Here is a 27,671-nt window from a genome sequence, read left to right as displayed (position 1 = left end):
TAGTGCATAGCCGCCGACTGGGATAAGTGAGTGCTTGTTGTCATCTATTGTGACTGTGTTCTTTTTATTGTAGGTGGGAGACAAATTACCTGTGCGCTCTTGTTTCAGTTCTAGTCTCGCTTCAAACGCCTCCTATTCAACGCGTTGCTGCTTTCAAAGCATCGGTTACAGTTTCAATAATATGATATACTCCGCTCAAATATGACAGTGCCAAATTGTGCTCCTAATTGAGAAGCTGTTTGAGCAGTATTGAGGATTATAGGATGAAGATATCGATCTTTCTTTCATGTTATTATAGTGAGCTCAGTGATAGATAAGGAATATTTTTTATAATCATCACGTTTCAATATGTGCAATCAACATGTGCAAAAGGATTTTTTCTTATAAATTGTTCAGGGAGATGCTGTTTGTGTGTATTTGGTCTGTGCAAATATAATTCATCTGTAAGTTCGCCTTGTTGGATCCGAAGTGAACGATTACTGTTCCCCTTTTTACAAAAAAGGTTCTAAGGAAATGATATGTTCGTATTAGGAAATCGAGGTAAGTAAGCTGTTTTCGTTGTTGAACCCGTATTTCATCATTATTTACAGAATTTTATATCAAACGAGAGATCTAGAGATTTGTTTCCATGTACTTTAAGTTCAAATCTCTATTCCCGTATGCATGACCATGTGCCAAGTTTAAGATTATTAGCTTGGTGCATTTCATATATATATATATATATATATATATATATATATATATATATATATATATATATATATATATATATATATATATATATATATATATATATATATATATATATATATATATATATATATATATATATATATATATATATATATATATATATATATATATATATATATATATATATATATATATATATATATATATATATATATATATATATATATATATATATATATATATATATATATATATATATATATATATATATATATATATATATATATATATATATATATATATATATATATATATATATATATATATATATATATATATATATATATATATATATATATATATATATATATATATATATATATATATATATATATATATATATATATATATATATATATATATATATATATATATATATATATATATATATATATATATATATATATATATATATATATATATATATATATATATATATATATATATATATATATATATATATATATATATATATATATATATATATATATATATATATATATATATATATATATATATATATATATATATATATATATATATATATATATATATATATATATATATATATATATATATATATATATATATATATATATATATATATATATATATATATATATATATATATATATATATATATATATATATATATATATATATATATATATATATATATATATATATATATATATATATATATATATATATATATATATATATATATATATATATATATATATATATATATATATATATATATATATATATATATATATATATATATATATATATATATATATATATATATATATATATATATATATATATATATATATATATATATATATATATATATATTAACTTTTAAAAATTCACGGATGGATGAACATGCTAATATATCAACCGGGTACATCCGATAAGCAGTGCTTTTCGGATGTACCCGGTTGATATATTAGCATATATATTATTAGCACATATCACCGTGCACTTGGTTACTTAGCAATACACTTAGGTAGATTAAAACCAACTACGTTCAATGTGATATTAATGATAATAATAATAAATTTTTATGAATAAATATCATACGCTCTGAACAATAATGTCACATAAAGTATCGTTGGTCATGATAACATGTATTTACGATTACTGAATCGAGGATATTCACGATTCATGTTGAATTGGAAACGAGATCGTGAACTTCTAGTTCCCACGATAATATTATCAAGATGAAACATAAAGTTCCGGTCTGTAAGTTGTTTTCGCCTCTCACACTTCTTGATCTTGAAATGACGAATCCGTTCCTGATAGAAGTTGATGTCTCGGATAATATAAACATCGAAGTTAGGAAGAGTAAATTGAGTTCCATTTTCGTTAGAGATTGATGCAAGGCACTCTATTCATATCAGGCTTCACATTTATAATCCATTTATAATACATCACAGAATGATACGTTAGTCGTCTATATTTATCCAACGCTCGGAAATTTGTTTCTTGTTTTGTAATGGACTCACTCCAATACGAATGCATTAAATCAAGCCGTAGCCCAATGGATGCTGATTGCATCAAATCATAATATATAATGTCTAAATAAATTATATGTGTAATAAATTATAATAAATTTGATATGTCTATCAAATAATGAACTGTAATACGTGGAAGGAACATTTTTTGATCAACAATAATTGAATCAACCCGTCTTCTTGATCTACAAATTAAATACTTTGAGTCACTAAACGCCATAAAGCCTACTACTGTAATATTTATCATTATCATTTATGTATCAAAAACGTTGAAATGTAGCCTACAAGTTCTAGGATTCCCCAGGTATTTCAAATTTTGAAAAATAGTCAAATCTTGCTTACTGTTATCGTGATAATTAATTGAGTCTCTATGTTCGATTTTGTTTAATTATTCCTGGAATTCATTGATCTAATTATTAATATTTTAGCTTTTGATAGCTGGGTTATCAGCGTCATAATCATCATTGTCAGCATACTCAGTCGTATCAGCTATTTGGAAGATGGGACTGTTTTTCTAGAATTCACTCTACATTCTGATTAATAATTTACTATAAAATACATCATATTGAAGTACGAGTCAATTTCATTCGTGCAAGCTTCAACTGAAAACTCATCACTTAGCAAGAGCGGTTTCACAGAATGATTAGGCTGGATTTTTCCAGTTTCCCTTGGCAAACTCTACTCTATCAGGGATGTTTTCTCATGAACTTTATTCAACTATTATATTCTATTCATATTCTATTATTATTCTACTATATATTCTATGGTCTATTCATATTCTATATTCCATCAACAGAGGAATATCTGCACAATTTGCGTTCAACCATGATAGACTAATGTAAACAATTAGTGGTACATAGAGTCGCATTAAATACGTATAATTAATTACAAAATAATGTATTTAATACGGTATCATCAATGCGTTTCATTCTGGGTTTAACCATACTTCATACTGTGACAGGCCTAGCTCCAGGGAGGGCATGGACCACACGAAAAATAGATAAATTTATGAAAGTGCTCACTTCTATGGGTACATGAATATATGCCCCTCTGGGTAATATCAGACCTGAGAATTTATTTAATTGGTTGAGAAATTTGTAGGTTATCCCAGATGTAGGATTGGAGTGTTCCAATAATATTGAGCTTTAATAAAGCAATCTTAAAATTATTACCTGGTTGTTGTTCTGATAAAGAGCCAATGCAACCCGAACAAAGATATAGATCACAAATCCATGTATGATTGTGCCTCTTACCGCTATCAGAATTGATAATGAATACTTATTTATATTAAATAAATATAATTTCCGAAAAGAGGTTCGAGTACAGAATCTAATCCCATCAGTGCTGGGTTACATTGACTTAAATTCTGCAAAATGCCACATACACTGTTTAATTTAGTCTGGAAATTACAAGCTAAGCTGCCGACAGTGACCAATGTAAAAGCAAATGTAAACAGAATTATATTTATTAATCCCGCAGTGATCCACCGATACATTAGCAACCATCCACAACCTTCCACTCAATTAATTTCCCGACTTGTTACACTGACCATATGAGGTCTATCGCAATACCAATGGTAACGTGTCAAAGACGATATCAAGGTTTTCAGAAAAGAAACGAACTGGAAGATAATATGCTCAGTTATTTCAAAATATTGACAATAATTTTCAAGATAAGCAGATAGTAAATAACAATTTTCAAGTGAATAGTGATGATCGGTATAACGTGTTCTGGTTTAACAATACCAGACATGTACAGATTACAATTTAATAATGATTTAAGAATTGAAAGAAGATGTATGTTGAAGTGATAATTACAGGGTTGTGAGTTCTGCTTTGGAATAGCTTGATCGATAGACATATTATTATAAATTAATCTAATTTAATGATGATTATTATAATGTAGATTAACGTTGGATTTCCCCTGATTACAATCTGGTCATGACCATTAATTTTCACTAGAATTTATATTACTCATGAATCGTAGATGGGGCCTCAATATATTTACTAGAAGAACACTCTCACGCGACTCTGTTTTCCTTTTTCCTTGGTTCGCAAATAATTATTCTTCTGCCATGTGCTGAATTTCTGGCCTCCAAGTAGAACGTGTTGCTGGTATATTACTCTGTGATTCATGTAGATTCAATCGGGTATTTTACGTTAATTATTATTCCCACAAACAAAAGGAACTTTACAATTAACATTTAAATTCACAAATAAACAGTTAAAAATAATTTACATAAAATTTTTCAACAAAAACGTAAGTTTACTCAAAACGTGTGACTACGGCAAGGTCAGTGCTAGAACAGAAAAAATCTTCCTCCTCCAATTAAATTCACAATTCTATGAATCTCTTTGTTTCTAATTTGCATAGGACGATTGCTATTGGTTGCAGCTGAGTGACGTAGTGCACACGTCATATTTTTATGAAAAATGGTTCCTTTGTTTACATTCAATTCCCTGACTTACAAGACGAACAAATACATTAAAACATAAATATAATTCAATCATTTCGAAATACAGTTCCATTCCAACAGTGTAGGTGAATTAATAATAATACATAACATTACAATAATAGAGATCTCGACATTCTGTGTTGCATCTTAACAATTCAAATTTTGGTATCACTTTCTTTGTCCTCTGATTGGTTGTTCGTGCAAAGAGAAATAAATCTAGCAAGATCGCTTCTATTTAATATTTATTTGTTGATAATCCAAACAATAAATGTAATTAAATTAAATAATACCGTTTGTCAATGTAGACTTACATACAAAGAGTATTTGTAACTTGTTGCTATTATTGTACATCAGAATACTATATCTTTTTTATAATTTGTTTTTCAAAAATAAACTCATTTATTGTGCTAATAATTTTGAGCTTATTATCATAGATTCCTTTTTTCCTACACAATAACGAAAAATAATAATTCACAAATAAACATGCCATCACATTATATTATAGGCCTACAATAAGCAGGTCTGAACGATCTCAACTCTATATTGGTGTTCTAAGCGTTCGAACGTTTTAGGTTAGGTTTACCACAACATTCCCTTAACCTATAGATGTGATTTTAATATAATAATTTCACAAATTAATAGAATAAACAATATAATAAGTAATATGAACTCAGTTGGTTTACTGGAAGAGACTGATTCAATTTGATATTGTTATCAGTTAGCGGTAACGTTGATAACCATTATATTTCGAGATTGTTTGCTGCCTCTGCCTTGTTTTTCATAATATGATTTAAAGAACTAGTTTTTTACGTAGCCACTGGAATGAATCGTCACAATACTTACCTCATACTTCTCTCCTTAGTCATGACCAGATAGGCTAACTGGATTGACTGTGTCAGAAAGTGGACCTGACTTGGTCCTTGTCGTAGAGTTGACATATAACTATGTCCGTAATAAACACTTATTTACGTTTATAAACTTAGTCAAACATATAACAAACATTTAAGAATAGTAATATTTGAACTTTTTCAAGATGGCCTTGCCTGTATGCATTACATTAATTATCACTGGACGTTAGCTGATGTTTCTAGTGGCCTCAAAGTATTCCTCCACTGAATAGAATGGAGACTCTATTAACCAGTTTTTGATTTTTGTTCTGAAGCTCCTGTCGTCCAAGTTCTTCACACTGTCAGGTAAGGCGTTGTAAATCCTCAGGGCTAGTATTGGGAAACAATCCTTCTCACTCAGCCTGCAGAAAGGGATGTCTATTTTCGCTTTTCCTCTGGTGTTGTAGGAGTGTCTGTCTTCTCTTATTGTGAGCAAGTGGAAATTATCCCTTGCGTGCAACAGGGAGAGCCAGATATATTGATTGTATACCGTGAGTATTCTCAGCTTGATAAAGATGGGTCGGCAGTGGTCCAAGTATCCCGCCGAATCTAGGATCCTTAGAGCCTTCTTCTGCTAGAGCAGTACATCTTTACAGCCTGGAGCATGCCCCCATAACTGAAGTCCATAGTTGATATGGCTATGAAACATAGCAAAATACACCTCCACCAGATGCTTCCTGGAGATTAATGGCTTCAGACGTCTCAGTAGGTACATCATTCTGGCTAGTTTCCTACAGATGTTATCAATGTGGCTACTCCAGTCAAGTTTAGCATCCAGTGTAAAACCCAGTAGCTTTACTTCTGTGAGATCGTCAAGCTGCTTCCGAACAAGAGTGCATGTTGTCTCCTGGGTTTTGCTTTTATTAAGCATCAGCTCGTTGCTGGTGAACCAGCACTGCTTCGCCTGCTCAAAAATATCTGCTGCCAACCTCTTGGACAAATCTGGTGCTCTACCCCTTGCGAAAATAGTGGACCAACAGCTGATCTATCTCCGTTTTAAGATAGATGATACGTAGAGGCCAGAAACGAGACAGCTGTGAATCGAGACGAGTTTGTGGCTGATTGTACGTCTAAACAATAATTATATTGTTAACTAGCAGTGCACCTGTGCTTCGCTACGGTAATTAAGAGATAAGATTATTCTTGTGAAATATTTATAATCCAAATTCTACCAAAATCTTCATAATAGTTTTTGATATCCATCATACAAAAAAAATTGCTTGCTGAATATAATTGGAATAATAAATAAATATAGTCTCATCACTGTCATAGAATTTTGTATCCGAAAAGGTGCTCTCCCTAGATGAAAATGTTGATATATGATATCTATATTATATCATAATATAATAAAAAATAAATATAATGTTCGCATCTCAAGCAGTTTTATTGGATTGGAGACGGGAAAAAGAATGTACATGCTGTAGGAGCCGAAATACACCTAGCTAAAGGTCTGTTTCAAGTTTCATTCACATACATTTCTATGATACTTAGTTACCCGAAAATCGTTTTCAATAAGTGTGATGATTAGTTGAATTGCTATCACCTCACTTTGAAGAACACATTCGACACTGTTGAAAAATATACATTCAACTGCGTATTTTAAAGAGCAATCAAGTTAGCGATGCCTTATGGTGTCACCCAGTTGCTCTCTTTATGTACACATCTTGATATCAGAGAATAATTATTATGTTTCTTGAATCATGCAATGTTTTTTTCACCATTATAATTAATTTATTGTATAAAATACTATAATCATAATACAATTATGACATTGAAGGAAAAACTAGGCTGAGCCTGTACTATTTCTCTCCAAAAATTTTGATAAAATGTTAATGTTGTCCAAAAGATAAGGTTATGTAATCACACACTGCTTCGTCACTTGATTTTCGGTCAAGGAATGATGATTTAAAATTTTGAAGGTTGATTTTATACTCTATATGAATCACATAATGTATCACAATAAATTAAAAACTTTAGAAATATTGCACTTATTTAAAAAATTTTAATACAAAATCAAAAACCTACTCACTATATGTTATTCACAGCTGAAAACTAAAGATGATAGACTATATTTTGAAATTGCATTGCCAAAAATTTTATAATCACAGCTGTTGATTTCCTCTCTTCCTCTCTCTTTCGTTTTCAACAAACGATGGAAATTTCTGTTTCAATCAGCTGCTACATAGATGATCAATTTTTCCTCTCAAGTTATCTCAGAGATGAGGCTCAAATTTTTGTAACACAAACCTACTATTTGCTAGGAGCATCTCATAATCTGCCCTCTATCGGCAATAAATGAATAAATTAGGCCACAACTTGGCATGGAAATAATTGAGTCAAATCATTTGAATAATTAATTGATGTGTTGGAAATGCTCTGTAGAGTAGTAGACTAATTGCAGCGAATTTTGTGGAATACTAGGCGGGGCTTAAGAGTCGACCTCGACTTTATTCATTGGCAATTGATATTTCCCGTTGACAGTTATCAAATTAGCAGTGATCATGTTATTTTTGATTTTTTTTTCTATGTAATTGAAAATTAAATTCCAAATTTAGTTTATTCGGAATTTGTTGACTCTGGTATTCATGGATCTCATGCTTATTCTGGATTTTTTTGGCATAGCCTATCGCTTAATTTTCGTTCCACTTAATCCACTGATTCTTTCTTCTAAGTTCATTCATACATAGGAGTCCATTCATAATAGTTAATATAACATCTTTTGTGGCTGATTTCTCATGTCCTAAACTTTACTATCATACATATTGAAGTGGGATCATTTTAATGTGAATTTGCATAGTACTGAATAGAGTTTATTCAATCACTTTGATTATTGACTACCATTATATGATTTCTTTCTTTAATCTTTGCTTGAAACCAAAAGCTTAGGGATGAAAATTTGGATGTAAATTGATATGAAACTCAATTTAATTTCTATCTCATTGCTGACAACTTTAGTATTTACTAAGTATCTAGTATTTAATTTATCAATATCAATAGGTTTGTCTTTTTTCAACTTGTAATGACATCATGAAAGGAAAAAGAAGCAGCTGATGGAATATTATATTTATTTTTCAACTGCTTTTGAAACATCAAAAAACAGGCCCAGTTGCACAAAAGCCTGTTCAATTTCAATCATGATTAAATTTCATGAGAACTAATCAGATCGTACACTTCTGAAATTCTAAAAATACCCTCCGCATATATCATACTGAATTATTAAAATTTCATCGGAATTGTTTAAGGAATTTTCACGATCTGTCGGATATATAAACAAAATTAGTATTGATAGAAGCAACTCCCGTCACGAAAGGTTACTTCTGAATACATGAAAATCTTCTATACTCCCAGGAATAGCTCTGATTGAAGCAGCAGTGCCCAATCAATCTTTTCTCAATAAAATGCATTTCGATAAGTTCTTCAGCTAGGTGCCAACCTAATAAAGTCATCTCAATTTAATGCAAACCTGACAAAATAATTATTAATTTAGTTGCCTCTTCTAGAGAGTACTCTCTAGATTAAAGTTCTATAGTAACATATGATATGGACATTTTCAATTATAATGAAGAGGTTGGGAGAAGAAGAATATACATGCTAAAAGACGAACTTAAACCCTTGAAAACCACCCTTAGAGTTGGAATATCGCCAAAGGATTTCTTAGTGAGCACCTAGGACTTATAAGAAAGCTATATTCCAAGTTTTGTTGCAATCCATCCAGTAGTTTTCCAGAAATCGTGATCAGTGAGTGAGTCAGTGAGATAAGAATTTTATAAGTATAGAAGATTTTATTGTACATTATAAGAGGTCTCAGCTACTGCTCTCACCGCAGTAGCCCATTGCTCATTCCAATAGAGCCACAAAGCATAATATGAGAAGTAGCCATCAAACTAACAAAGTTAACATCAGCCACATAATATATAATGATAGGTTGATAACGTTCTATCCTATAGATAAATATACCCACACCACTCCCAGCAATATTTCCAGTCTTCCAATGTTCAGTGATGATGAACAAAACGTCTCGTTTTATCTTAGCGTATAGATTTGTCAACCACAAAGAACTTTCCCTATTAGGGGAATGAACGATCACAATCACAACTCATTTACATATGACAAAAGATACAACTGCGTGATCAATGAGATTGATATTGTGGAACTGGTCGAGTATTAGATGAGATAGAGCTTGTTTATCTGCCCACTCATTTATTGTGACACAAATATTCCAAAAAGGAAATGGCATGATCCTTAGCGAGAATATTGTTCCTTTTAATGAACAGCTATGATAATCATCTGAACTAATCCAATTTGTATCCATGACCAGAATAGAACACACGTTAAAAAAATGAATGGGAGTTATTTTTCTTACCTTAATGGTTTTAAAAAGAGAACGAGATATTAAATCATAATATTATGCTGCTTATGGGATTAGGAATGGCATGGTCACAAATATTTTTTCGTTTACTTGAAGATTCTTCTTTTATTGTGAACTGTTGTGAAGAGTGTACTAGGTTCTAGGTGGCAAAAATATGATATGTTGCACTGATAGCCTTCATACTTCGATGACATTGGTTTTCAGAATATTTTTCAAAATTATTTAATCAATGGCGGAAAAATCAAGCCCTATGAAAAAAGAATATTCAACCAGTGTTGAGTTTTGGGTTTTGCGTAGGCCTATATGATGGACCTAGAGTCCATCATAGATCGAGTCATATTAGATCGATCCAATAGGAACTTCAATGAAGAGGAAGTTATGTGAATTACCATATTTAACGAAGAAGAAGTATAGCGTGTTCAAAGTTCAACATATCAAAAGCCTGAATTAATGAATAATGGAGTAGTAGTGCGAGCAGTAGGCTCCTCCATTTGTAGACAATTTCCCGACCTATGATTTGATTTGATGACAGAGGTGAGACTGCTTGTTTAAACTTGAGTTCCATTCAGAATTTTCACGACTTCTATTGAGCTTTGCACATATTTTGAACTGGCAATCCGGATAAGACAATTCCATCTGAAAAATGTTCGAAAGAAAAATTATTTTACCGTCTGGTAATGATTATAAAGCAGATAACTCCGATTCTTGATACCCAAGGGGAATTCAATAGAAGTAACTAAATCTTGATTTGAGAATTTGTCCATTTTTCAGAGTTGCTCAATGGGAATCACACTTACTCTACACTCCACTTACCTAAAACTCCCTCACCTAATTGGAACTCCAATTCTGGGACAAGCAAACCTCTCATAGTCCCAAATATCATTGTAGAGTTAGAGGATATTTGAGAATATATTATTGTCTAGAGTGAAAGAATGACTATTATAAACTCATCTCATGCTGTATAATCCTCAAAGTATTAGTTCAATCAAATCACCACTATTCATCACTGTCGGCTAGAAATTCCAGTTGAATTGTGATGATAGTATGAGTGGAAAAATATCGCTAACACTCTCATATTTCGCCTCGATAGTTAAATCAAATTCAACATTTAAAAAAATTCTAATACAGAGAATATTATAAAGCCAGTCGACACAGAATATTTGAGTTTATTTAGACATCGTGGTATCAAAGTCGGTGTCCCATTTTCCAGTTTTTAGCTATTTCTGCCAAATATCGTGATCGGACAGAAAAATTTGCTCCAGCCTTTTTTTTAGATTATAAAGTTTTGAATAAAATGAGATCATCCGGAACTCTCTATCTCCAATGAGTACTGAGTTATGATTTTTCAAAAATAAGTGAAATTTGAAGGAGAGAGGAAGCATTGGATAGGGCTTTGTGGAGAGGCAGACTAAGAGGAAGGAATGCCGACCCCATTTAAATGGGATGAGGCACAGCCAAAGAAGAAGAAGAAGAAGAAGAAGTGAAATGAAGGAAAAATCAATTATTTAGATGAATTTTAGTTTTTGATCAACAATATGCACTTCATTTCAGTATTTCCTAGTGGTGAGGCGGGCTTAAGGACACCTCAAGGATCAAAGTTTCAAACACTTATAACTTTTGACACAATGCTCAGATTTCATCGCACTACACTTCATTCTTCTCGACTCGTCAAGACGGTCCAAAATCATGCATCATAAGTCAAATTCGGTCCAAAAATGCAAAATTTATTGTTGAGAGTACTTAAGCGCATATTCCAATACACAAACAATGGCCAATTTCTATATTCAAAGCTGCATGTCTTGTGAAATACTTTTGATAAAATTTCCAAATCTAGTGAGGATGTGGAAATTGTCTCCCTCTACCCACTCCAATAAATAATACTCTCGATTCCAATACAATTCGAAAGCTACGAAAGATTTTTAAAATGGCGACTTCAGTTTTTACATTTTTTTCGTGATTGTACTGTTGATCAAGGGTTTCTAAAACGAGTCTGAAACATCTTAGAAACTCACGATTGATTCCGAATTGTAAATAAATTCATCCTCTACGAGCTTAGTTGCCTAAAATCCATCTTAAATCACTTTTCCCTATCATAGAACTGCCAAAACCGTCAATATGAGAAAAATATCTTCAATTTTCGGATTTTTTCAACAATCAAATATCACTTTACGAACATATTTTTTCATGAATCTTCTACAGCAGATGAAAGAGAAAACACTATTGTAGATTTAAAGATAAAGTAATGATTTTTATGATAAGGGGTTACCGACATACATAGCTTTGAATATAGAAATTGGCCATTTTTTCTGTATTGGAATATGGGCTTAAGTACACTCAACAATAAATTTTCTATTTTTTGACTGAATTTGAATGTTGATGCATGATTTTGATCCGCCTTGGCGAGCCGAGAAGAATGAAGTGTTGTACAATGAAATCTGAGCATTGTGTCAAAAGTTGTATTTGAAACTTTGATCCTTGAGGTGTCCTTAAGCCCGCCTCACCACTAGGAAATACTGAAATTAAGTGCATCTAACGGGTGGCTTTCATAGAACATAATCTCATGAACTAATGTCATTGTATGAAATATCAATGTGAGGACAATGTAAAAAGTGTCAAAATTGTGTCAAAAGTTGTAAGTGTTTGAAACTTTGATCCTTGAGGTGTCCTTAAGCCCGCCTCACCACTAGGAAATACTGAAATTAAGTGCATCTAACGGGTGGCTCTCATAGAACATAATCTCATGAACAATTTTTGTGGACTCGATAGAGGACAATCAATAATCCTAGACAGACTGAAAACTCGTAGTGACCGTGCAAACTTGCTCGAGCAATGTATTTTATGCTCTGCCCGTTTCTAATATAACGCTATTTTGGAGGAGGAGCTCTATGACTGTTCAATCCCTAGTTCTGTGATGGCGAGGAAGATGCAAGCATTATACCCCCAATAAAATAGAACGAGATAACTTTAAGCCAGGCCTGCAAACTTTGTTAATTAGAACGTGGATGCGGGACTGTAACGGCTTGATTCTGATAACGTCCTTGCAGAATAGTTCGAGTACTGTTTGTAAAGAAGAACAAGCGATTCTAACTTTAATTCTGTTTCTAGTTACGTGGCAATATCATTATCGGGCAAGAATAATCCAATCTATTGTAGCACACTATTAAAAATACGTGTGACTAAACACTCTTCACTAATGTACAGAGTGTTTAGTCTCACACTCTTCACAATCCTCGTCAATAATACACTGACAGGAAATTATTTCACAATTGACCCCATGGACAACACAATTATGGATTACATAATCCAGCTAAGTGAGGTTCAGGAAGGCAATAGTAGAAATATTTCAAGGAAGATTGCCACGTTGATATCTTATACTACGTTTACATTTTATTGAATTTGGAAAATTGGGTGGAGTGTAGAATTTTATTTCGCATCCATTTCCCTTATAATATTGGATAGATGAGATGATATTAAAGTGATTCCAATGAATTGAATTGAATGTTATCCAACTATATTCGTACTTTCCATTATATTTTCATCAATATCCATAAATTCAGGATCCAAATAACAGTTCATTTCGTCTAGTTGCTGACCAGCTGAAATGAAGTCGATCAAGGGAAAGATAAATTGAGCTCAGATCTGTGATAAGGAAGCAAGCTGCTTGTATTTGCTGGAGAAAAATACAATATTTCTCTTATAAGTATTCAGCCGTGGTTGCTTAAAAAATGTTCCATCCATTTCCACTGAATCCCTAAGATCTGAGAGACGAAAATAAGAAACCTAGAGGTAATTTCCTCTTTCTCATTGATTCATGGAGGGATGGCAGGTCTAAAGCGAAAAGTGCTATTCGGAACCCTTTCAACTGCAGGGAAAACACTTGACACTCGCAGGCTTCGGCAAGAATAATATTTTCAAGTTCTTTCCATGAGGTGCGTTTGCCAAAAGAAGTGTTGGCATTCTTCTGAAATCTATAAAAGAGGTTCAATTTTACTTTGAGTTGCAAAATAATCAATCCAATCCTTCGAAATTGAGAATGAATAATGTGATTTTCTTCTTTGATTGTTGGTTTTGACTTCAAAATTCTCCAATTTTTCGCAAAATTATTGATTTTCCTCTGTTGTTGGGCTTGACTTCGCCTAAGGTAGGGAAGTTGTCTGATAAAGTGAATGCTAAATTATTTGAATACTCTTATTCTCCAAAATTTGTTGGAACAAGAGTTTCTATCTTGAAGCCTCATTCTACGGTGGTGCTGACACAATAAATTCATGGGTGGTGTTGAACTGGCCGATATGCTCATTGAGCTATATAGAATTGATCTCAGGTCAAAAAAGTGGTACACCAGAATTGTATACTGGTGCATAAATATATCAGTTGTCAATGCCTGGTTGCTATATCGCCGCCACCAATCACAAAAAGGTGAAAAAAAGGTCATGAGCTTGCTAAAAATGCAAGCAGAAATTGCAAATATGCTTGTATCATATAAGAAGATCAATAATATATTGAAGAGAGGACGTCCCAGTTCCTCTAATGTGGAAGTGAAAAAGAAAAGGGCTGCAAATGAAGGACAACCAGCAGCAAGCATTCGCCTTGACAATGTTGGGCACTTGTCTGAATATGCATATGTAATTGATGACACAAAACGATGCAAACTATGTGCTAAAGAAAGAGTGAGGTGCAAGGAATGTAGTGCCCAGTTGTGTAAAAAAGATGCAAACTTTGTTCTAAAGGTGTGACAACAGTTAGGTGCATCAAATGTAATGTCCACTTGTGTTTCACACCAACAAGGAATTGCTTCACTACATACCACAATAAATAATGATTCTTCAAATAATAATGTGACTTCTTCACAAAGTAATGTTGGATGTACATGTTTTATACATGTACATGTCTTCAAATTCTTCTGAATTTATATTTCTAATACATGTATTTGATTTTTAGAAGAATTTACAATGTGGGTTATAATATTTGTGTGTCTGTGTTTATAATATAGCATAATAGAGTAACTATTGATTCAAAATAGAAATAAACAGCTACTATAGTATTATGATTTGCTTCAAATTTCGAAGAATATTTTAATATTTGGTTTATTGGTATCCTTATATTTGTTTATTCTCTAATATATTTTTTATTTTGTGAATTTTGATGTATTGAAATAATAGTCTCATAATTATCATGATTATAATAGAGTTATTATTATTGGTTTATGATAGGATATGAACAACTATGATAGTGTTTCTATAGGAATGAATGACTATGATAGTGTTTTGGTTTGTTTCAAATTTTGAAAGGTATTTCTATATTTTTGTATATTCTTATATTAGTGTGTATTTTTATATTATAATTATTTTGATGTGAAGTGAGAATGTATGATATAATTTTCATTTTATTTTATTAGTAATGAAGTAGAATAGTGTAATCTCATGCCAAGAAAATTAAAGTTATCAAATTTACCTCTGATGCCCAATGTGAACTCGGGTTTACAAAAATTAAATGTGCTCATAAAAAATGAGGTTATGTACAAAAAAAAACATTTTGTCTTCATTTTATTGTCAAATAAACATTACAGAATAAGGAAAAAATTTTTGTTTTTTTAAATTTCAAAAATAGGTAAATTAGAAACATGCATCTGATTCTGCTGGTGAACAAACTCCGCTAATTACTAAACTGGTAAGTTTTGGAAATCATTTTGCGGAGATTCGGAGTCCACCTAGAGCAGTAGAGCTGTCCTCTTATCTTTCATCTCTCATCTATTGAAACCTCTCATCATCATTGTAATCTGTTTAGATGAAGAAATCTAATCTAATAATCGGGAGAACCCATTACTCACACAGAAGCCTAAAGCATCATCCACAGAAATAATTTTCGAATGACTTTGACTAAATAATTTAAAATTTACTGCATGAATCTCATTAAATTGAAGAATGCTCATAATTGCTGGTCGACAAAACTGATAAAATATAGCTCAATCTGTGGGGCTTGGATTGGTGTGATTATCATTAAAATTGGATTGTAGCAGATGCCCGATCTGGTAACTTAATTCAGTATCATGCAGATTGGAACACATAATTTGTCAACTCAATAACTTGTGATAGAAGTGGCGCTACATGGAAATCCACTCGTCTAGATGGAGCATCCTTCAAGTCAGGAGTACTCAATCATATATTAATGTGTAGTTTCAAAACTTTGTAATTGATTCCATGTGGTCAGCTGCATGCATACATGCGAGGGTGAGTCAGTAATACATTACATATTCATCATCAACGTAGCGTCTGCTTGCCAGTGATGTTCTGCAGTCCAGATCGCTTCATACCAACTAAACTTTGTTGACGTGATTCACTTGGTGAATTTTCACTTGAAATGACTTCATCACATAGGAAGAGTCTCATAACTAGCTCATAGTAGAGATCACATACACCGTGTACTGTGTGTGTACATTATGTCCTAATGATGCTTCCTTCATGTTGATAAAATAATAATACATTGTTTCAATGTTCATAATGGTGGAGATCAAGAATGTGGGTGGAAGTGACAACCTAGCTACATTTGGACTGGTAATAAGTTGGAATTGGAACCGTTTTGGACTTTGATCAGAGATAATTTTCTAAAACTTGTGCGATTCTGAATGATGTAATACATGAATAATAATATGATACTTCATAGAGATTCGTCGATCCATTTCTGCAAATAAGTTATTCTCATTCTCTATTGTATGAGATTATAAATGTTTAAGAGAGCTATTCAGACACAATCTTCAAGAAATGATATATGATATCTTACTTCATTAATAATCGTCCCCATCAATAAGAAAAAGGACATTGTCAATTATAGTTACTCAGGAATATTTTTTTCTGGGAGAGTATTTCCACACAGTTTCCGCCTTCATTTCTAACGAGCAGCATAATAAATAGCTGAAGTTGTCTGTCTTACATATTCAAATACTTCACACTCCTGAATAATTAAAGCTGAATGTAGCAGATGGGAAAGATAACAATACAGAAATTTCTCTTCGGTTAGAATAAAGTCTCTCCAGTGAGAAAGCTGGGAGTTTCCGACACTAAAAAACAAGCGCTACCAAACCGTATCAGTTCCCTCTTTTTCCACGACGCTATTCTTTTATAAGGGCGTAATATAAAAATAAATTGTATCCACCGTGGTTAGCTAAACAGCTCCCAGCATAATATCTTATTTCAGAATAACTGTATACCTGCGTTCTTTCGTCGCCGTAAACTGCTCTGAACGGTATCCTTTTATTGCCTGAACTGCACAATCCTCAGAAATCTGATTATCAAAACTCTGTTCGAATAAAGAGTTAGATATTCCTTGACGAATGTAATTACTGTGTTCTATACTGAAAGTGAATTTTAATCGAAAACACAAGCTTTATTTTTTGTTCACTGTCCATATCGATTGATTGTTGTAATGGATTTTAATTTCGAATAGACAGTATAGCTGTAAGCTTACTTCTATTTATTTATTTACATACAAGAGCTCACAGAATAAATCCATGAAGAGCCTTATTGACATCAACCGCTCGATTTTCCTACATTTAAATCTATAATTTAATTCGAGAATTAAAATATTGTTTATGGTTGAAATTTTCTACCTCTTGACATGAGGTGCCAGATCTTATAATTTATTCAAAAACGCTTTTGTCGGAAAATCTTTTCAACCACTGAAAAACTCAGAGTTGAAACTAACCGTAATATGAAAAAAATATATGATAAACAATAATCAGATTGGGCCAGCCAAGTTCCCTCGATTATTTCCAATAAAATTAATAGTTTTTGTGAGTGATCGATCACTGAACTCACTCAACAAAAGGACGTTGAAATGACCACGGTCATCTTTGTTCTCCTATTATTCAGTTTTTCTAGTTTCGGTCGAGTGGAAGTCGAGAATCGTCCGAACAAGGTGAACAAGCCATTGAGGAATAAAAGGGCGCTCAAATTTATGGTGGTGAGTGTGTATGATGATAGGTTGTGGTGGTGAGGAGTGGTAGAGGGATTGAATGAGTATATTGGGAGTCTAGTCAGCCTTTTGTGCGCGATGCGTAGCGTGAGTGATGACGTCACACTCTTGTGCTTTCCCTTTTATTTCGACTGTCATTGCCAGAAGTCCTTTCGGAAACCTATCAAAGCATTCGCACGCTCATTATTCATTTCTGCCGCTCAACAACAACTATGGCAAATATGCTGTAAAATTGATCTGTGAGATCCTGTGGCAACAAATCTTCTTCAGCCGTTATCGTCAGTCGCGGATATCTGTGATGTCTTGAACATCACTCATTATCCAACACTTCATCACCCAAGCACGTTCAGTAAACAGCTCACTAAGCTATTCTAATTAACCTCATGCACTAACTTATGCTGGTGGTTGAGGAAAGTATATTCCATCTATTGATGGAAAATATTCAGTACTTAGATTCTCCCAGATTATGTAATATGGTATTTTGATTTGCAATTTCACATTTTTACCCTCTCAATGAATATGCAGAGAAGAAGTTTTCTATCAAATAATGTGAAAACTTTCAACATTGAGAAATGTCTTTCCTTTGTAAAACGTTAATCAATAACAAAACATTTCAATCTATGAATGTGGAATACTTTTGTTCCCTATTACATTCTCAGCAATACATCTCCATGTTAAATCTCGTATAATAATAATAATAATAGGTAATATAATTCTCCCATATTATTTTCCCCCAATCTCACATGTCCAATGATGTTTTTTTAGTCTATTGATAATTATTTCAAACTTGATTTAGAGGGAGTTAATAGCACATATTGTTATGGATGGATGTGTGAATATTTACAATGTAACTCGCATTGATAAAAATGATTGTAGATGGAGAACTATAGATTGTGTTTGAAAAAATAGATATAATTAGAATTTTCAAGAATATTGTAAAAATATTCATTGAATTTTCCTCTCAAGCGAATATTCACGTGCAATCAGGTGGGAAACTCGCGAACATGCACAAAAAAAATTATGGTTTGGGGAAAAAACTTGAGTGGAATCTGGTGATTATATCGAATAGAAGAGAATCAAGAGCATTATGTTTGGCATGCCTGGATTTTGGATTTAATGAACAATCCCTGTGGACCGAATTGATGGTGAGTGTGCTCTGTATCGATTCATAATAATTAACAACGGGCTGAGCTACACTGAATAATTGGTTATGTTCACACCTAATATTTATTCAAGTGCAAAATACTGTTTTCAACGCAGGAGATTGGTTTTAAATTATTCAGACAATAAAAGTTTGGTGGATCTTATCTCAAATAATTGATAAGCGTGAAAAAGTGTTGATGAATTTGATTGGTGCTACTCCAACTATGTACGGTACGCTGCACAAGCGAGAGTGCATAAATAAATACATTTGTGGTTATGGATTTTTGCAGTAATGGTCTCTTCCAAATGAATAGGTTGAAGCAATCAATTTATCATGATGATCATTATCATCAATAGAATCCTAAGTGGGTCACATAGGAAGTCTTTTCGTAGTTCTTTATTTCCCAGTCCATAATCGCATCAGACTGATCTTGTCCTGAAGCAAGATTTTAAGTGAGCGGGATTCAAATGAATGGAAATCAAAAACATTGGAATAATGACAATCGACATTCTTTATGATTGATTGAGAATAACTCTTATAATGTAAGATGTACTCGCGAATAGTAATCAAGGAAAATAATAATGTGCTGGGTAATTCTAATTCGAAAAATCTGGTGTGGCGCCCTCACACAACTTTCCTTGCCGTTATGAAAATTGATCACCTGACGCTAGTGTTCCCGCGCATCTCAAATCTACTATTCAAAGATTTGAGCCAGCTGGTGACAGGGCAATAACGCTGGAGACACACATGAGGTCTGCTATCTCTTCATAGTGAATGATTTAATAGAATCAACAATAATTTGCAATTGAATAATCACATTTTCTCGAATTTAAAGCTTATTTTCAATTTTAGGTGAAAATGTTACTGAACATTAATTGTAGAGATTTTCATGCTCAATCTACTCCACTTATTTTTTTTGTTTCAATTGTATCTGAAGCCTGATAATTGGGAATCTATCTGCATTGATGGGGCGGAGCTCCTGAGATTTTTACAGATATGGGACTTGTGGCAGTTGATAGAGCTTATCAATGACTATTTTAGGTATGAATTTGATCGAAATCGTTGGAGCCGCTTTCGAGAAAATCACGAAAACCCCTGTTTTTGACAACATTTTCGCCATTTTAGCCGCCATCTTGAATTACATTTGATCGAAATTGTTCGTGTCGGATCCTTATAGTGTAAGGACCTTAAGTTCCAAATTTCAAGTCATTCCGTTAATTGGGAGATGAGATATCGTGTACACAGACGCACATACACTCATACACACACACACACACACACATACAGACCAATACCCAAAAACCAGTTTTTTGGACTCAGGGGACCTTGAAACGTATAGAAATTTAGAAATTGGGGTACCTTAAATTTTTTCGGAAAGCAATACTTTCCTTACCTATGGTAATAGGGCAAGGAAAGTAAAAAATTGTTATACTTTACTCGAGTTCCCAAAAGTATTATGAGTGTTATTCCATCACATCAATAAGATAGAATTCCATCACCTAATCCAAAATGAGATAAAAATTTGGGAAACAATACTCCTGTGAAGAAAGATATGGTAGTGACAGGAACTATGAGGTGGAAATAGTAGAAATGAATTGGGACGAGATAAAGGAATAATACAAAGGAGAATTATAACGATGGGGAATGAAAGAAAAGAGATTGAAAAAAGGAAGGATGCTGGAATGAGTGAAATATATACTTGTGAGCAGCTTAACAATTATTACGAGAACTCACGAACGAACAAAGAGTTTTGCACAAAACAAAGAGGACTGGCAGATGATTAAAGCAGCAGGATCTGAATGGAGGCAGATTAAGAATGATAATAAGTTAATGGCGGGCAAGCTCCAGCACTGAGTCGCAGAAATGTACACGGTAATGAAACCCCACGCTAATATTAAAGCAACTTCATTATTTTCAAAATAATATCGTCTGATGAACAATCGAGTTATTCAAAATAACTGAGCTAAATCTACCCATTAATAGAAACGATTTGTTTCGTTTTGTTTGTTAATGCACGTTTTTACAACTATGCATTTTCATGAGGTCTTGTACGAATTGAGAAATGGAAGAGCAGTCATTGAACTTAATACAATTTTATAGAGGTTGATTAATAATACAAATTCAGAAGATATGCAATAGAATATTTTATCTCACTTCAAATGATAATACGGTCAATTAAATATCAATGGATTATGAGTATTCAATTACTCGATCAATGGAATAATATTCTCTCAACTTGGATATCGATAGCTTGAGTTGTCGAAATGCTTTTATAAAAAGGTTTCGAATCACAAATAAAATTGCATTTGAGAGATTTTCCTTCCTACACAGATGTGAGTCCTCTGATTATTTTTGTATATTCTTGACATGTGTATTGTTGTGAATCACAATGCACCAAAATGGTGTTCAATTTTATGTTTTTCTCAGACTTTGATTTGTTCATTTTGAAGCTGAAATAACACACATATATTTCTAGCGTGTTTGAATGCATAACTAGAAAGATTAATCATCAATCTTCTCAGTATCATCCAATATCGATTTTGAAATATGAATATTGTTTCTAGTATATGTTCCCATCAGCACATTGGATAGATAAACTGTGCCTGTACTCACCAATCTGTTCAAATACTGTACTGTACGTATATGTAGGAAATTGAAACTGCTCCTATGAAAAAAGATCGCACTGCCGCCATTCTCCATTCGGATTAAATGCCAATATATGAGACACATTGTCTGGCTCCATTCGGATTAAATGCCAATATATGAGTCACATTGTCTGGCTCCAGTCGGGGAAGCTTCTATTGAACGAGGTCTTACAAAAATTGTGAGTTCCACTTCATTATTCATGTCTCCATTACTCTCCCTATGGGACTATGAATAACAATTCTTCCAGTAAACCTCTCGAGTGAGATGAAAGATGAATGAGTCCTCTTACATAAAAGAGAACTTATTCTGGTGGCGGGAGGGGTAGGCACTTGAGCAAGACGTATATAAGTACCTCCACTTCCATCTATCAGAGTATCTTGGGTTGTATCTATTATATTGCTGTGTTCGTTTTGCGCAATAACGAAGAGAGAGATTCATGCACATAATATGTAAGACCTGGCTCAATAGCTATGCAAATTCCGCAGAGGAAAACCATTGCCTATAGCATGGAATTCTTATATTGCATTGTCATCAGAAATCACTGTATGCAAAAGAGATAAAATCATAAAGAAGATTGTCGATGTTCAGTCAGGGATGTGTATAATCATAATTGCAATCAACAGAAATAAACAATATCATGAAATTATGTTATGTGTTAACATGGAATTTTTCAATGTCATACTAGCATCAGTATCTTTTATTCCAATGCTCAGGAGTAATTTATAGGGCTTAATAGTTACTATATTTCCAATATTTATACTTACTACATTGTTTTTATTCAGATTATCCGAGAAAATCAAAGAAGTTGACATACTATTTGAGTTAAAGTAGGCACAAGGATAATATCGATTGAATGGTAAGATGCAATCAATATTGATACAATTCTCTTATGTGGGCCTTGAATAGTAATGACCACATCATTTTTACGATGAAATAAATTACTATAGTCGTAAAAAGAAGCTGGGAACCGACTTCATGGATAATTCTACTCTATCCAGAAATATCTATTTATACTGGACAATAGGCCGATGTAATCTTCATGTTTTGGAATATTAATATAGTGCGTCATTGATTTGAATAATATCTATTTATCGACTTTTTTACCATCTTCAGCTCATAAAATTCTTAGCATTGAGTCTTGTTGAACGAGCGATAGCGAAGTTCTTACTTTTGACTCACTTATGGCCAAAGTCGTTTTCTGTCTGTTTGTATGTTCGACAAGAACTTTAGAGAGAATTGATCAATCAGTTTCAAATTTTGAACACGAGTTCTTCGAACCTTTTTACAGGTCAAGTTCGTTGGACAACAAAATTGACTGACTCCTTCGTCTTTTTTCAGGATATTATTATTATCAGCTGTGCTTAGTAATAAGTTGTATTTTTCTAGCTCTAAATTTTGTAAAATTACGTGAAAATTTTTCAATTAACAGTAATATTCTTGTTTTCTATCCAGTTTCTCAACCGTCAGAATTACTCTTTTTTTAAATTATTTCGTCACGACATGTTTCGGCTATATAATGCCATTTTCAAGTTATGATAATGATAATGATTTCGGCATTATAGTCAAAACATGTCGTGACGAAATAATTAACAAAAAATAATATTCAGATTTCTATTTTTATTTATATTCAAAAGTAGCTCTAAAGAAAAAAATACAAGCTAAGAATCATATGTCTGGTACTCCCTTTGGAAGGATGACCGCTTGAGCCAACTTCTCTGAATATTATGATCCATGAGTTGTAAAATTACTTCCACCTAGAACTGTAGGTCCATTCATATTTATCTCATCATCATCCGCCTCATTACCCACGCACAAGCCCAGAGCTCATGTGGGCATCACACTCAACAAAAAAATGTATTTCTAATCATTCAAGTGTGAATCAATTATTCAATATAATTCACTTAGATAATGTATATTAGCAAAGATAAGGCTTAATTGATTCGTTGTGGGAATTTAGTAAGCTTTGTACAATAACGGCTATATTGGGAGATGGGAACTTATAATTGATGATCGAGTCAATATTGATTATGATCAGTTCTTAGGCAATTATTCCATTGTCATACGTCGAACAAATAAACATGTGGTGCAACGGGTATCAACTTCTGAAATGGAATTGGAGCTTGGATTAGACAAGATGCTCAGACAAGGTTGGTTGAAAGTAGAAACTGTACCTCATGTCCTGTTGAACTCTACATGTGGACTATTAAGTAATATATAATAATAATTTTTCTTTTTGCAGGACAACACATCCAGAGTTTATTCATCAAATCAAGAACATTACATTATGAATGACATATCCAGTATGTATATTATATAAGTAGCATCTAGTTAGATATTGTCAATAAATTGAATGAACATTGAATATTGGAGGAACCTATTTTCAATGAAACGATAATTCGATTCTAGTAAAAATAGTCGGAATTTGTCGTTCTGGTTTAACACTCATCAAAAATTGTAACAGGGAAGAGCTCTAATTCATAACTTACTATGTTGTCGTCGCAATAATAGAGGTTGGAAAAAGAATCGCATGTAGGATCTCAAGCGATGTGTGGAATGTGTGGTATACAAGTGTAATGTTCCTCAAATTTGATTTGAGGAAACATCTCACCCCAAACGGATACAAGGAGAAATGGATCGAGGAAAGATGTATATGGAAGTCATAACTCACGAGGGAGCTCGAATTCTCATTTTATTGGCGTTTAGGTATCGGATACGTCGGAAAATGAATAAAGTTTTGAGTTGTGCTGTGCTGTGCTGTGTAGCAGTTCTGCGTGTATCGTTGAATGATTGTAACTGTCTGGATATGTAGATATGTTTGTGCTGCAAAAGAAGAGGAAAATATGTGAGAGAATGGATATGAGTAGGGAATCAATGGGAACAAAAGACCATAGTATGAAAAACAACGGCAAAATGAATAGTAACTGAGTAGAAATTGTAAAAAGTATTGTAAAAGTTTTGCACTTGAATAAATAAACCTCAATGGTTGGAATGGAAATGAATTACCTCTATACATGGCAGATGAAAACTTCATCCAATTCACATGAAATTGTGATAATCAGACAGATGAACACCAAAACTATCTGTGGACAGACGAAATAAGGAATTTCATGAATATGCAGGGATATTCTTAATTTTTCATTGATCTAGCACTTTTTCACAACGAGAGATTTGAGATTTTTCATATATTCAAGAAAATACCTTCTGCAAGTATCTGAATGCAGATTTTTCGTGGAATTGTCAAATGGAAATCACCATTTGAAATAATGTTTTCTCCGTCTCTATCAATTTATTCTCTATTTATAACTTTACTTGAGGAAATCACTTTACTAGTAGGAAAGAAGGTAGTTCCTACAACAATCTCAACTTATTGTGAATCGAAACAATATTCAAACATTTTGCATCTGTAAAGAATAATGCAATTTGTAGACAACTCTTGTTAGTTTTGTTTGGATGATGTAGTCTATAAGGCTGGCCACTAACAGTAAAAAATGCACGATACACAGTCGTCCTACATTGTTGTCATTACAAATATGATGTCAGCGAATCGCTTCGAGTTAAATTTTTTGAGGTAAGGCTTTTGTATCTCCAATTTTTTGTTTTGTCCACTTTTCTGTTTGAGTTCAAGTTATTTTTTATCATTAGAATTTATAATTTCTTAGTGGCTCATATTTATTGTTTCTGGTAGTTTTTTTTTTGTCAGAAGCCTCTCGCTGGTGATGATAATTATGAACCGTTATGCGTATGATAAACATCATGTTGAACTGTTCTCAAAATTGATCTGCGGAAACATCACACCTCAAACGGAGGAGATACAAGGAGATACACTTGCAAGGATATTATAAACATGCATGCATGTTTAACAGTTCTACCGTTCGTGGCTAGCCTAGAGTTGAATAATTTCAATTTTTTTGAAGCTCCTACGTATCAATGTGTGAAAATTGATTGTACAGTAAGTAAATTGATTGATCTCTCATGAAGAAGAAAAAACATACTAATAATAAGGCTTGATAATGATAGATTCCATCAATCACATCACAATACGACTTGTTTTGGAATAAAACTATTTCGAATGTCAAGGACGAAGTTCAGTTTGGGATTCCTCTCAGGCTCAAACACCAGATTATACTGAGTGTGCGGTTACAATGGGAAATGCCCGGCCTCAGCACTGTTGGCACGTTTGCTCTCTGTTTGCTTTCCCTAAACCCACCAGCAACCAGCAACTCCCTCATTTCCCACTTCATCATAAAATATCTCCCTTACAGCCAAAATCCACCTGAATCCTCTCAATATCATACTCCGCGATTATCTCGGATCTTAATACTAACCCTTAAGAACACTCGAATACGAAACTTCTGAAAATATTTTTGTAATCATGTGGAGAAATTCAAGATTCTCATGAGAAGGACTATGAAAGTTGGGAGAACATCAGAATGAGTGGAACTGAAAATCTAATTTTATTTCCAATCATATTCATTTTTTCCATTCTGTTTTGAAATTTAGATTTGTATCGCAAGGTGATTGTAAAATCATAATGATCGAGCATGTAGCACCTTTCTCCTATTAAGAAAATTTCACTTGTATTGCTTTTAATGCACATGCAGCTCTCAATGAATAACGAATAATTAATGAATAATTTTACTCATCTATTCCACTATGAAATCATTTAATAAGAGCAATATGAAATTTACAAACATATAAAAACTGATCCATAAAACATTTAAAAATGAGCAACTGAACTTCAAGTCCTATAAACTGTTTGACTCAATAATAAATTCAAATGAAACCGCCAACACCATCGATACCAACCGACCGCATTCAACCTGCCAATGACAACGAGATGAAGACATCAGTGTTGATAATGGATTTTAAAAAATCCGTACGCGCATCACATGTGAGTTCAAATTTTGAATAACTATTATTCAAAAATTAGACTGTAGTTTCGTCAAAATATTATGATATGTGCCTGTGTGTGTTAGAGAGCAGTTGAATGAATTTGTTGATAACATTTTTTTTTTTAATATCATGACATGAGTATGTGATGCTCTATCCCAGAGAGAAAACTATTCCGAACTCTACTCAGCACTGCGGGAAACAATGTGAATATTATATGAATTCCTGAATGAAGTTTCGATAGTTTTCAATCAGTCGATATTGATTCAATTGAGTATGTTTTCCATGTTAGAATGTTACAAAAGTCAAAAGAGCTCGGCAACAAACGAGCCGCCTGGCTGCGCCCGCTTTGATGTGGCAGTCGGTGGGCTGACGTAAACACACTTCCTATATTGGAAACTCATCAATCGATTGATTTGTATTCTCGTCACCCTCTCTCCCTCGAAACACTCTTCAAACAAGAGACTTTGATCTGTGAGCTCCCCAAATTCACTTGACTTTGTCCATTTATATCACCTAACTTCTAGCACTATGTTCACGTTGGTATTTTTAGTACGGTAGGTACATAAGACAATATCAGCTATGTTCAAACTCTCCACATATAGACTGAATTATATTGTGAAGTAGGTCAGATTAACAAAATATTAGAATAAAATTTAAATGAATCTGAATGCCGATTGATATCTTGACAAAAATCTGTTAAGCAGCTTTGTTAATAGCTTTGTTAATAGCTTTGTTTACACCAAAGTTATTAACGTTTTGTTAATATGAGGAGTTTTTTTTCAAAACTCAACATCTCCACTTTTTGTTCAAATTGAGTTTTTGAATGTTTCATAATCTTCTGTCTGATATCTTGCTGTCAAGGTATCGTTTTTGTACCAAAAGTGAACATATCCTATGCTATAAATGCTTAAAAATGTACTTTTCTCACAAAACTCAACATCTCCTCTCCACAGTAATCATTCACAGAATTTTTATCAAAAGTGAACATCTCCTGCTTAATGCCATACAACGAATCTAGTATTTTTTCAAAAGT

At 32.8% G+C, this 27,671-nt stretch overlaps 1 protein-coding gene across 2 annotated transcripts in view; it reads left to right on the top strand.

Moving 5' to 3' along the window:
- Nucleotides 1-8: 8 nt before the first annotated feature.
- LOC111045524 (octopamine receptor Oamb-like) overlaps nt 9-27,671 on the top strand; it is a 236,441-nt gene continuing 208,778 nt past the window's right edge. For both annotated transcript variants that reach the window (XM_039440540.1, XM_039440515.1), the window contains exon 1: nt 9-540. The gene's annotated coding sequence lies outside the window, so the exon portion shown is untranslated. The remainder of the gene's footprint in view (nt 541-27,671) is intronic.

Source organism: Nilaparvata lugens, chromosome 1 (assembly GCF_014356525.2).
Source record: "Nilaparvata lugens isolate BPH chromosome 1, ASM1435652v1, whole genome shotgun sequence".
Taxonomy (NCBI): domain Eukaryota; kingdom Metazoa; phylum Arthropoda; class Insecta; order Hemiptera; family Delphacidae; genus Nilaparvata; species Nilaparvata lugens.
Note: the sequence above shows the minus strand (reverse complement) of the source record. Positions and strands in the feature narration are given on the sequence as shown.